We start from the raw sequence: 13,628 nt of genomic DNA on the forward strand, positions 1-13,628 counted from the left end.
AGTTAACAATCGATAGGGAGATTAAATCTTCCTGCAGGGTAAACATTCTCGATTTACAATGTATTTCACACCTTTGGATATTTCCGATTTTTGGAGGTAAAATTGCATTGATTTGACTCTAATTTTACGAAAATATCGTCCGGAATTCAGAATTTAGAAGTTCCGGAATTCAGAAGTATTATATAATAGAAAATAGAAGGGAAAAAATCGGGACCGAAAAAATTGTTCGGTTTTTAGAAGTTTCCGGATTTCAGAAGTTCCGGAATTCGGAAGTTACACTGTACATGTGTTTGTAGTGACTGTGTCATATTTCTGAAACTTAAGTGTATAAAGCTATATATCTGATGCAAAAATTATTGTTAAAATTTTAAAAAAGTATACTTCCAAAATTATTGTGTGAAATAAATATGGTAATTTTTTGCCTTAAACGCGAATGGCTAATATAGCAAAACAGTATCGTGTTTCTGTTTACTTACAAGATTCATTTGTATTTAATAACAGTGATATTCTATGTTACATTACTTTTTCAGGAGTCAACCATATAATAATGGAACCAGCATAATTTTGCTGTTAATAAAAGTTTAAATATTTCGTAAGATATAGAACATACCCTTTAAGCCACTTTAATTTTAAAAAATGAATAAAATATAAGATAAAATAACTAAATAAAACAAGAAATATCATAATGACATATATGCCCCCCCCCCCCCTTCTAGCTGAAATTGAATGAAATCTATCATTAGTAAGTTAAACAAAATGAAGAATAGCTGAAATAAATTATATACTACCATGTAAATGTAACTATAAGCATCTACTTTGAACATTCAAGGTTATTGTAACCTTGTCCTCTGACCTAGTGACCTCAAAATCAACAGGGGCCCTCTACTAGTTAAGAACAATTAAAATGTGAAACACAAAAACTTGATAACGGGTAGTTTTGAAGATAATGAGTAGAAACCATTCTGACATTTAACGTCCTTGTGACCTTTGACCTAAAGACCTCAAAATCGACAGGGGTCATCTACTAATTATAACCAATCAATAAGTGGAATATAAAAGGTTTAGTGATAAATATTTCTCAAATAATGGTTAATAGTTTTCAAAATAATAAACGCAAACCATTCTGACATTTAAGGACCCTGTTACCTTTAAACTGGTGACCCCAAAATCAATAAGGGTCATTTACCACATATGACTTATCAACACATGAAATAGGAAAACTTTGTGAAAAATACTTTTCAAGATATTGTGCGGATACTATTTTGACATTCAAGTCACTGTGACCTTGACCTTTGACCTAGTGACTCCAAAATCAAAAAGGGTCATCTTCTAGTTATGACCAATCAATATGTGAAATATAAAGACTTTCTAATAAATAGTTTTCAAGATAATGAGCGGAAACGATTCCGAAATTTAAAACACCTGCAACTTTGACCTTTAAGCTAGTTACCCCAAAATCAATATATGTTATCTAATAGTTATGACCAATCAATATATGAAATATAAAGCCTTTTTGATAAATAGCTTTTAAGATAATCAGCAGAAACAATGTGGTCTAACGACGGATAAACAAACATACTTAAGGTCCCTGTGACCTTGACCATTGACCTAAAGACCCAAAAATTGATAGGGTCATCTACTACTTACGACCAATCAATATGTGAAATATAATGACTTAGTGATAGATAGTTTTAAAGATAATGAGCTTAAACCATTCCGACATTTAAGGCCCCTGTGACCTTGACCTTTGAACTAGTGACCACAAAATCATAGGTGTCATCTACTACATATGACTAATTAATTTGGAAATATTAAGACTTTGTGAGAAATAGTTTTCAAGATAATGAGCGGAAACCATTCCTGTGACCTTGACCTTTGACAAAGTGACCCTGAAATCAATAGGTTTCATCTACTATAGTTATGACCAATAGTATGTAAAATATGAAGACTCTGTGATTAATAGTTTTTAAGATAATAACTGAGGTCTACCAATGGACTGGCCGACCAACATTAACATAACATAACATTTGTTTTAACATAAAATTGTATACATGCAATTTATAGCCATACAGATATTGTGTGGACATTAGCAAATCAATATACCCGCTCTTCTTCGAAGTGGGGCATAATAAAAATAACTAGGGCCAGGAACGAATAAGAACTTACATTGATGTTCGAATATTCGTTTTTCCATATTCGAATATATTCAAATATTCATTTTTACAAAATTTAAGAAGACACCACCTATGATGCTATCATTTGTATCTGAACTGCTAGACACTTAAGACTTCAAAACATTCACACCATGACTCACATGTTGATTTGTTGCACATATAACTTTATTTGTTGGTGTTGTCCCAAGCAATAATTCCAGAATAGAACGCGCTAACATAAAGAAGAAAACTTCCCAAACGGAAAACATTTAATGGTGAATATTATGCTAGATGCCTGATCAGGAAACAGTGTTTCCAAAACGGGAAGCCGCTACTTCTTAGAAAAATCGTAAAACTTCACTCAAATTCACTTTCAGATAATTTTAGTTTTAGGCATTTTAAAAGAAAATGACTCGGTAGGATTTTAGATGTATCTTTTCTGCACTTAAATGTGATGTTCATATTGAAGTGGGTTGAAAACTATTATGCAGCGGCCATTTTTCCTGAACTACGTAAAAATAGGCCAAAAAACTTCCTGATCGGGAAGAATTTTGACGTTTGCTGCCTGATCGGGAAGCCTTGAAGGGGAATCCCCTTGTTTCCCGATCAGGAAGTATGCCCGACTGCTAATGGAAACCAATATAATGATATAAAACGAATTTAAAACAATCGCACATTGGGATCATAAAAATTAAATCAATCTTGTTGTTAATGCCAATTGCAAACTTAAAATAAGGAACGGAGTAGGCGTCCGATAACAATAGCAGACGATAAGTTATAATAAATGATCGCTAGGAATATTACCTGGAACGAGAGTAGTAATTTTTGCTAACTTGACAGTTTTATACGGTGGCATAGAGGGGGCATCAGAAACATTGTATATATCACGTGCGCACGCGATAGCTACTACGTGTGCACGCGATAGCTACTACGTGCACACGCGATAGTTATAACTGACCAATGAGGATATGATCTTTCATTGCTAAAATGGACAGGGAAGTGCTTATTCGTGACTTTGGAAATTGGACTGAAATACTGGGAAATTCAATATGTTTTAAGTAGTCCACATTAGTATTCGTCATTTGAAGATAATCTTAAAAGCACTGGGACTAAAAAGAAGAAATTTCACAGACATTGACAGCGTAATGGTCTCAAGGTGTAAAGAAAGAGGTCTAAATGTACGAATTTAAGATATGCGTATCATTTTAAAGGACTTGAACTCGGTATGTGTGTATCTTAGAAGAGCCAGAGATATTCGCAGGCGTGCTTATTATTCTACTTCTCCAAACATTATTTTGCACTTAGTTGCGTACGATAAACTAAAGTCATTTAAACTTTGTATAAGAGGTTGCATATGAGGCCTTTCGAGGCGCATGATTTGGCTTAATGTGTATAACACAAGTAATAATCCGAGGGTAATCGGTCGCTATTATCTCGAAGAAAACTCTGTGGGTGCCCTTGTTTTATTAATGGATATTACCGACATAGAATGGAGATTTTTTTAGGCACGAGTCTCCTGACCATGACAGATCATACATCCACGGAGCAAGTACAGCAAATCAAAGAATCGAAAGTTGGTGGGGTACTTAAGGATTACAAACCCTAATCGACATTCTAAATTTAGAATCATTTGGTTTGCTTCGGACTGTTTTGGAACTATATTGGAAGCCCATGGTCCAGTGGTAACACGTTCGTTTAGGAAGCAAGAGATCGTAGTCAATGCAACTATTTTTTAAAGATTTTTATAAAGTGTCTTGTTAGCGATTTTTACATTTTTTCTTAAGGAATTAGCTACGATATGCAAGGATCAAGTATGGCTGTCATAAAAAATTTGCATAAATGATATTATAATGCAACTTAATAACTCTGACCATGCAAATTTCCGTATGTATCAAACTCAAACTGTTTTAGCAAAACTCTAGTTGGTAAAAGTGTTTTATATTTCTATATATATAAAGATATATGAAGATATTTTATATTTAAGTTTTATTAGATTTCCTACATACAAACTTTTCAAAAAGATATGTCATTTTTGAGCCTGTGAAAAGGGGAGTTCATTTTACGCGCATGCATTTATCTAAGATAAAGAAAATTTAAAACACAATAAATACTTGTTACTTACAGTCACTTTGTACAATGTAAAGGTGCAAAATGAAAACAGAGACATAGAAAATGTGTGCCAGGGTGATTGAAATTTGAGCAAAAATTCAAAGATAGGGTGTGGCACTATAAATAATAATAATAATAATAATAAAATCGGATGTTGAACTTTTCTATTATTTGAAAAAATAAAATGCCTTATACTATCTAGGTAAGAAAAAAGTTATGAAAAACTTATTTTTATCTTCTCGGTAACCATTAGGGTCCGTAATCCTTAAGAGGACACCATATACAAAACTGCAGTTAAGATACCTACATGATATTGGCAATTTTAGCGGAGACTTACTCGACAAAGTCTTAGTCAAGTTTTGTTTCCATGTATTCATGCTAAACATTTCTAGTGACAACACGTAACAAATAATGATGTGAATTTTTCCTTTTCATCATTACAAGTAGCATACCAAAATCAACTTTTTTTTATAAAATTGAAATAGGTATCGAGATATTGGAAATTAAGCTAAATTCCTGGAAATCCGTTATTTCTTTGAAATTTGAGAAAGATAACAAGAGACAAAAGAAATGAATACAATAAGGAACTTATTCACTTTTAAGGGATTTACGGCAATATTTATAATTATAAATGTTTGATATGAAATATTCTTGATCAGCAAGCCAAGTCCTGACATTCTCTGATTTTTTCTTTTCGGTGTTGTCAGTGTCATACAGTATTTGAATTTTCTTTATATTGTACTATACTATAATTTTAATTACTTAATTAAAGAAGAAACTTGCATTTATTGTTGTGAAAAAGTGACTAATAGATTAACAACCAATGAACAAAGAAAAAACACTAAATTAAGCATTTTCGGGGCTGTCCGGGTTTGGTGGTTGTCCGGTTTTGGTGGTCTCCAACCAGTAGTTTGAAATGTTTTATGAGAAATTAATTTGATGAGAAATTATTATAAAGTTGATCGAGTTTTATACACACACTGTGATATAAAGTTATCATAAACACTTTTGATATTTCTGTCTATGGTAAACATAACTGGTTCCAATAGAGTTTAAGCTGTACGTAGATTGAAAAGTTCTTTGATAGTACAAGGTTTGAAGCAAAATTGCAATGTTTCACACCATAACAATATTTACTCTGGATAGACATTTCGAAAATATTGATTTCTTCTATAATTTTACAAGACGAATTTGACTTGGCCTTTTCACCATATCAGACGTTCCTCTTATATTAACGTGCCATTTGGTCGATGTGAACAAATGTTCTATTTTTTGTGTGAGCATGGCGTAAGAAGACCACAAGTTCTATTTTTTTGTGGTGAAGATATTTCAGTCAGTGATTTTAAAGAGCATTTATATAATAAATGTCAGGGGAGAGATAATGACTATGAAGATTTTCAATAATTTAGGTATGACAGTTGCACATTTTAGTCGCAAGATGAATGTTTTCACAAATGAGGAAATCATGAAAGCTATCAAGAAGCCACGAGTAAACCAAACGACCTCATTAGATATAGTCTGATTTTATTTACCTGTCAATTTTGAATACATTATAGCACTCATTTAAATATTCGATTTCACGTCGGTTCTGTCCGTGTAGTTTACGAGAATTAATATGGAGTAAATAACTAATGTTTTGAAAAGTCACACCAGCTTAATGCATAGGCCATGTCAAAGATAGCAGAGACGGTAGAGTGATTGTCTAATATATGACTAATATAGGTATGTAGTTCGATCCCTACTTTTGCCGTTGTTTTAAGGCCTACTCTTTTTCTTTATTTTTGCATACATTCACTGATATAAAGGGAAATTAATAACTGTTGTATTTGAGTTTATTTATACTTGCCACCGTTTGCCCATATGGGCGAGTCCTCCAGCAGTGTTAGTCATTTTAGATTTTTGGAGGATAGTGCAAGATACAGAAAGATGCCCCAATTCAAGAAGCTTCTCCTGGTTCCTTAGCGTGCCAATCACTCATACAATGGACTTCGATTTTATAGTCTCATACGAAAGGCTGTTGGCCAGTCCAGGAAACGAACCCACAATGTCGAGTTTACAAGTCTCGCGCTCTTACCGATTGTCGGACCGTATATGTCACGGAACGTTTATGTCACACGTCTGACATATTCTGTATGAATTTGTCACACGTGCGAGATATTCGGTCGAATATGGGACACTCTTCAGCCAAAAATGGAACATAAAACATGCCGTATTCGGTTGGATTGAGTTTTTCATAGTTTATAGTATCAGTATTATATTTTTTGATAGAATTGTTTGATTTTGTATTGACATGTATTTTGATTGTATTGAAGTATATTTGGGTAGTACAGTGGGTCCTGGGGGATGGTACCTTGTGGTAGGGCTTGGTCCCACGCCGATAACCTGTGATTAATCCGGCCGAATGAGACATCTAATACGGTCCGACAGAGCTATGCGGGCTGGCTCAAATTGATAACACGGTTGTTTGATGGATTATAGTAAAGCGTACGACTGCATTGAGAGGTCAAGGTTATGGTATAAACTTATAAAACTAGGTATAGATTGCAAATTACTGTTAATAATAAGAGGTGAAATTGTGTGAACATTATCTATCTTTATCTCTTCCAGGGAGAGATAACTTCTCCGATATTCTTCTCCATTTTCTTGCATGCTATGGTGTTACACTTGCAAGGACACATAAACATAGCCCTGAGTATTGACCAAATATCAATTTATCTATTGTTATTTGCTGATGATACAGCTATCATTTCAGTGACTCGGTCCGGTTTGCAGAAGTCACTTGATACTCTTTTGTCCTATAGTAATCGTTGTAATTTGACGGTTAAATATTAAAGACCAAAAAAATGATAATAATCAAGGAATTGAGTAACTACTTAGGGTTGGTATTTACGAGTGGCGGATCATTCATGCAAGCTACAAAGACCTTATTACTTGACTTCAACGTACCACTTAAAATTATGTTTAATCTCTTATGTTTTATCTGTCTTAAATTATCACTGTGAAGTAATAAGAGGTTAATACACGGCAGGAGAGGGCCGGAAGGTGATAATCGGCCCGCAAAATGAATAATGGACCCGAGGGCTTTAGTCCAACTAATTAGACTTGTCAAAGAGACACCGAGATAATTTTGGACGGGCGCTGTCTTTTTCCAAGTCCAACCACGAACTGCATTTTTATGCACGGACGCTTCCCAATTAGAAAATTTTGGGAGCGAAAACTAAAAAAGTTTCAAAGAAACGGTCTACATTACCTGAAAGAGAACCGTTTTTTATGCAAGGTTCCAAGTTATCATACTTTAAAGTCGAACACAAGTCTAAATATTCCACTTTAACTTTTTAAATCGTTGAAAATTATTGTAAGCGGCCATATTGGAAAATGACGCAAGCGGTGATAGGGTAAAACAGGGTAAAATTGTAAAATTTCCATGGTGTAACACAGGTATCGGCGGCAATCGATTGTATTTGTCAAGCTTTATAATAAAATTTGTTTAAGTTATTTATTATGAATTATGCAGGAATAACTTTTTTTTTCACGCATTAAAAATAAAATGTGAAAAGGATATTCTGATAACCTTACTTAGATGTCCGACGTCAGATCATACTGCATTTTAAAAGTCCATTTAAATTGTCAAATTAGAAATTGTAATGTCGGATTTTTTAACATCTGTGATCATAAGGTGAAATTTCTGAACTGCCTTTTTATTTTATAACCCTGCCATGATTTCGCACATATGAAAATACAATGTAATTGTAGGTACATCTTAATGAATTATAAGTATACTATACATGATGAAGCAAAGAAGAATTTCAATTTATATTAAACTCCCTATCAATTTCTAGTTTATTATCTTTAAAAATATTGAGGACAGTTGTGTAGGGGAAGAAGTTCAAAACAACCAAAAATAACTCTAAATTCTGAGAAAAAAAAATCTTAAAATTTCAAACTATAAAATGGAATTTCAGACAGTCCTCAGTAAAATGCAATTGTCGAACAGATATGACGGGGTTTATGATAAAAACGCAGCAAGCGGAAATTTAGTGACCCTTATTTAAGACGTAGAATAGCATAACAATGTAAGACAGATGGGAGAAATAGTCTGATTAGATTACTGTAGTCGTCTGTTAGAACGACTGTCGCAAAATGACACCAAAACCTATATCCATTTAAAATTCCATGTTATCTAGTTCCCGCTTTTCATTGAACGGCACCTCAAATGTGTTGCATTGAAAGTTCCATGATTACCGCCGTATTTTGTACACATCTATGGGTGTTGATTAAAATTTCTACATTATTATGTTTAAGTGATGAATTCTGTTGAAACCGGCGCAAGGGAGCACATGTACCTACCAGAGCCGTCTTTGGCACCCATGTGTATTTATGTTTCGGTTTTGCAGTTTCAGGTGTTTTTTTTGGTGTTTTTTTTGGAGGGCGGATATGTGGATAAGTTTTTTCTGTTTTCTTTACATTTCTTTGCTTGCTTGTCGAACTTTGTATTGATAATCATTATCTGTTTGTTATGGTTCGGTTCGGTATACAAGTATAAAATATGATAAACAAGATGAACAAGGAAAGGCCGCGTTCAATGAACGCAACCCCCGCACGACCCAGGAACAAGAACCATTTGCAAGGAACCCAGGAGGATCCTAAACAAAAACAGGACGGCGCAAGAGAGAGCACGGTCTGGCTTATCACTAAAATGATACAAAATGATAAATATAAAGAAATAATGGTAACATACAAGGAAATCAAAATCAAAGAAAATAAATAAATAAATGATTAATAGGACCATTAAGTAAACTGGCACAGTGGTAGGGGATAGGAAATTCGGGGAAGGGGGAGGGGGCGGAATAAAGAAATAAAACTAGGGGCAAAGGGAAGATACTTACCATAGACGAGAAAAAAACAAGGGACACAAACAAAAGTGTCACCAAAACAGTATAAAAAAACAACAAGACATACACCTTATACATGTATAAGTCTCTTAATCTGTTCATTTGAAAATTCTTATCTTCTCAATGAATTTTTTTTTTAATATCCTCCACTTAAAATTTATTTCAATTAAAATATGTGACCCTTCCCTTATAGTTACACAGCATATGGCTGGATCACAATAAAGTTCCTTTTTTAGTAAATTAATAAAGTATGTCAAGAAGACATTTAACTTTATCAGTAGGTTTAATATGGTATTATAATATATATCAGCAATAGGTGAAAAAGAATTCCTTTATTTCTTTTACATTCTTAATTGTCATTTAAATATGCATGTATAAATGAAGTCAGTATTTTATCGGCAGTCATTAGCAGTAAACAAGAAGGCAAACCATCTATTGATAAATGTTGAGTACATGTATTAAAACATTTAAAAAATATTAAACAACAGTACTTGTACGGAGCCTATTTGCTACCATTGTATTTTAGGTTTAACACATTGATACTTTTCAATAGTATTTAATAATGCACACATTTATTTAAAAATAATGAATAGATTTATTTCCCCGATATTTTTTTGAAGTTTAATCTTCATGCGTAACCCACACTTACCTGCTAGACACACTGGTTGCTACTACCAGCTTTCACGGAATCGATTTTTTACGATGACGTCATAACATGTCCGCCGGAGATAGTGTATACAGTACAAATTTGAAATAAATCGCATGTATGCGTTAAGACAGGTACAATCTAATATTTTTCTAGGAGAAGTTAGTACTAGAATTTATATTCTATTGATTTTTAGAGGACATTGAAGATACTTTCATGTTTAAGCAGTAAAAATCAGTCCAAACTATCGATAGTGTTGCTGGTAGATTTTCCGTGCGTAAAAATGACAGTTAAAATTAGGCGTAACGGTTTGACAGTAAGAAAAAAAAAGTCTGTAAAATGGGTCAAACCGTTCACGCCAAATTAATTAGGCTACGAGGGCTTTAGCCCGAGGGCCATTATTCATTCAGGGCCGATTATCACCTTCCGGCCCTACGCTGACGTGTATTAATGTCTTTAATACACTTGGTACATCTAATAGTAGCATTAAAAAAATATAACAAAAACATAATCAAAACAAATAGACTTTGAAGTTCTTTCGTTGAAATTCTTGTCTACTCTTCTACTGTTCTGTACTGGCATGCGAGCAGTTCCCGTACAGAAGCAGTACCCGTATTTTTCATTTAAACGCTTGATTTTTACTTGCAGTCTTCAAAAATTCATTTCAAATCAAGCAGATACATACACGAGACAAAATCTAAGTGTCAGTTCGGCAGTACGTATAAAAAGTCTCATTTTAAATCACTTTCACCTGTGCGTTGTCAAAACGTGACCTTGTTTTCTCTGTGGGATTCCGTCCTTGCGCGCATGCGCAAAAATACTTACACGTGAGGCATGATAAAGGGTTTTCCACAAATACCACCTGTTTACAGATAAATAGGCAATGTGATGAAAACTTGTTTAATTATCAGAATTTTGACCAATATTACTATATAAAATAATTTTATGGCTTTGATGCGTAAAATAGCATGCATACAAGCATGCCATCGCATGTGAATGCGTTGGGGTAACGGTACCGGGTAATAGATATGTATACGCGTTTAATCTACTTTCTATTTCCTGAATTACATCTATTTATCTCTTAGAAAATGGTCTGTTCAACAATTATAAATGAAAAATATGTCCGATATAATAAAATTGTATAATTATAATCGGTTAAATTTTATGTACGGGAGTACATTTATTTATTTCTCTTCATACAAAATAATGGATAATTTCGGTACCCCATATGAGGCCTCATAACTAAGGGTTATTCTATGTTTAGAACATGATGGAATTTCCATGATTTGTTTGACGAGCCGAATATTGATGTGTAACATTTAAATTTTGGTGAGTGAGCGTAATAAAAAAAAATGTTTAAGTAACTACGATTTTTGTACGGGAACTGCTCGCATGCCAGTACAGAGATGTTTTCTGTTTGTGTGTTCAAAGCAGTAGAACCAAGAAGCAAGTTTTATTTTCATTTTTTTCGGAATGAATTTGTCGTATTATTTCTTAAAATTTCAATAGTAACAAAAATGTGTTTGTACTAAATACGCTTAAGGTCTCATAATAAAAATAAAGCGATGCGTGCTGACAACCTACTTTCACTTTTACAGTTAACTGTTTGATGACGTTAAATGTGACGTCATTGTTTCAGTTTGTGCACATGTTCTGCGGGCTGATAACTAGTTCTCGGCCCCGGGCCGCAAACTCATAATAGGTCACGTGACACTCATAATCAGTTGAAATCATAGGCAATTTTGTTACTATATATAGTAACAAGTGTATTAATGAGGTTTATTTCTCATAAATGCATGAAGTTTTGAGCAAGAGAATAATTCTGAAAATCAAGGTTAAATGGTGATGATATTATCTATCTTATACAAAAAAAATGAATAATTGCTTGTTTTAATTTTTAAAACAAAAATTCTAGAAGAAGAAAAAGACTGTCCTTTGAAATTTAAGCGAATTGTGTATTTCAAGGAGGAAAAAAATGTGTTTGATTCAGAGGGATTTCATTTGGATTTTTTCAATCGAAACTTTTCTGCCCTTTCCGTCAGTCTTCGGATAAGGACCTCGAACACAATAGTATGAATGAAAGTCCACCTAAAATAAGTGAATTCATAGATACAAAATCAAATAATGCATTATTTTTATATTTATTATTATGGTTGTAGAAAATTTCGAGACGATGTTTGGTGATTGGTAAACTGAATGAATTGATGTAAGTTTTTTCTTTTTTATTACATTTGAAATTAAAGTTATTTATCAATTTCAGCTGTGGTTTGCGCTAAACAGCCATGACAATGTCTGAATTGTAAGCAAACAAATGAGGTACTAAATGGGGGACATCTTTAAAAAGTAGTCTCTTCAATGAAAAGTGTGTAATTATATTTAGATAATTTTCACTGTGCAATTATCAAATATGTGTAGATAAGGTTAAATTTAACCAAGTGATCTTTTTACAATGTTTTCGGTAGTAATTTCCCTTAAAGGCCAGACCAAATATATTGTGGTGTTATGTGTTCATGTTTGTCTTTTGTCCTTTTGTTATAGATGATTGAACTGTTTTTGCAAGTTGAGTGATGGATGATTGATTTTGGTATGCAAGCTACTTTTAGATGATTTGGTTCTGGGATAGCTAATATTTCTTGGTAACTGACCACTCCTTTCATTGCTTCCAAAGTAATAGGATCATTTAAAAGTTTATAATATCTTCATTGTCTCATTTATTTCTTGATAACAAATACTTGATATTTATATTATAATTATATATATATATATTTATTTAATTTTACCCATGAAATATGGTGCTATATCAGTCAAATATATTTCATATTTTTTAAAAATAAATATGAAATATAAATATGAAAGTGGGCGGAGTCAAAACTCATATTTATTTTAAGGGACTTCTTTCGCCGTTTTGTTTGAAAAATCTGATAAATAAAAAACAACTTTTCTTGAATATTGTTTTGAAAACTATCTAGCATGATAGAAAATGGTCTAACTAAGAAAATTAATCCGAACACCAATATCTTTAATTCAGTAATTAACGCTGTACAGACGTTTAAAGAGTTGTTTACATGACGTCACAATGTAGCGCCAAACAGCGCGTGCTTACGCATAAATTACTGCGCACTGTACAATTGCTGTTGGTAGCAAGCAAGGGGATTCGTAACCATTTTCTTTGATAATGAAATTAAATAAAAAGGTTATTTTTTCGTTTTTCGTGAAATATGGTATATATTTTCACTCAACATGATAAAATGCCACATATTTTCACTCGCCGTACCGTCTCGTGAAAATATGTGGCATTTTATCATGTTTCGTGAAAATATATTCCATATTTCACGAAACGAAAAAATATCCTCTTAATATTTATATTATTTGTGAAGTTGTTTTTATTGTAATTTGAATTGTTGTATAATATTTTGTATTATGTATTTTGTGAAATGTATTTGTCTTGTAAAATATTTGATTTGTAAATATATATATAAACATCACCAAGTGTTTGTTGAAAACCCCACCACTACATATAATTTTCACGAATACATCAATAATCCATTCAAAAGCATAAAATAAAATTGTTAATTATATACTTATAAATGAAATATTGAATAATATTGATGAAATAAAATGCGTATTTTCATTTTCCGTATCATCACTGTAAAAATTTATTTTTCACTGCAGTGAAACATATTTTCCGTATTTTCACTGGTGTCTTGCCGGACTACTTTCTTTTAAATTCTGCCAGTACACAAAATTTAAGGGAAAGTCTTTCAAAATTTATCGCAAAAAAAGAGAAAAATGTATATAATAAACAGAAAATTCAAGTTTTTTCTTTAA

The sequence above is a fragment of the Ruditapes philippinarum genome, unplaced genomic scaffold (assembly GCF_026571515.1).
Source record: "Ruditapes philippinarum isolate M1 unplaced genomic scaffold, ASM2657151v2 ctg485_1_1_1_1, whole genome shotgun sequence".
NCBI classification, from domain to species: domain Eukaryota; kingdom Metazoa; phylum Mollusca; class Bivalvia; order Venerida; family Veneridae; genus Ruditapes; species Ruditapes philippinarum.